The sequence below is a fragment of the Ursus maritimus genome, unplaced genomic scaffold (genome assembly GCF_017311325.1).
Source record: "Ursus maritimus isolate PB19 unplaced genomic scaffold, ASM1731132v1 scaffold_4, whole genome shotgun sequence".
In the NCBI taxonomy this organism is placed as follows: domain Eukaryota; kingdom Metazoa; phylum Chordata; class Mammalia; order Carnivora; family Ursidae; genus Ursus; species Ursus maritimus.
Genome location: NW_024426552.1, coordinates 81,555,191 through 81,555,567, shown reverse-complemented (window position 1 = coordinate 81,555,567; position 377 = coordinate 81,555,191).

Genomic DNA, 377 nt, shown 5'->3' with positions numbered 1-377 from the left:
AATGGGCAACTTTTCAGTGACAATATTTGCATTCAATTTTAATTTACCGTCAAGTCTATATCTTGAAATGAATCTATAAAGTGAATGAGGGAAGAGTATATTCTGGTAATATTTTTTCTATCTTATTTTTTAATCTAAAATAAATGTTGACATACAAAAGGTGCTTGCCACATGTGGTATGGCAGGGTTCTATATTCTAGAAGAGCTGAATTCTCTGTGGGTCGGTATAAAATTAGAGGCTTTAATATGGATACACAAAAATTCTTTTCTACTGCAATCTTAAATCCTGGTGGCAGAAGTAAGACTTGGAAAGAATCCTAAAGATTAGCCTCATGATTTTCAAACTGTGTTCCCTTGAGCTCTTAGGCTCTTTGGGG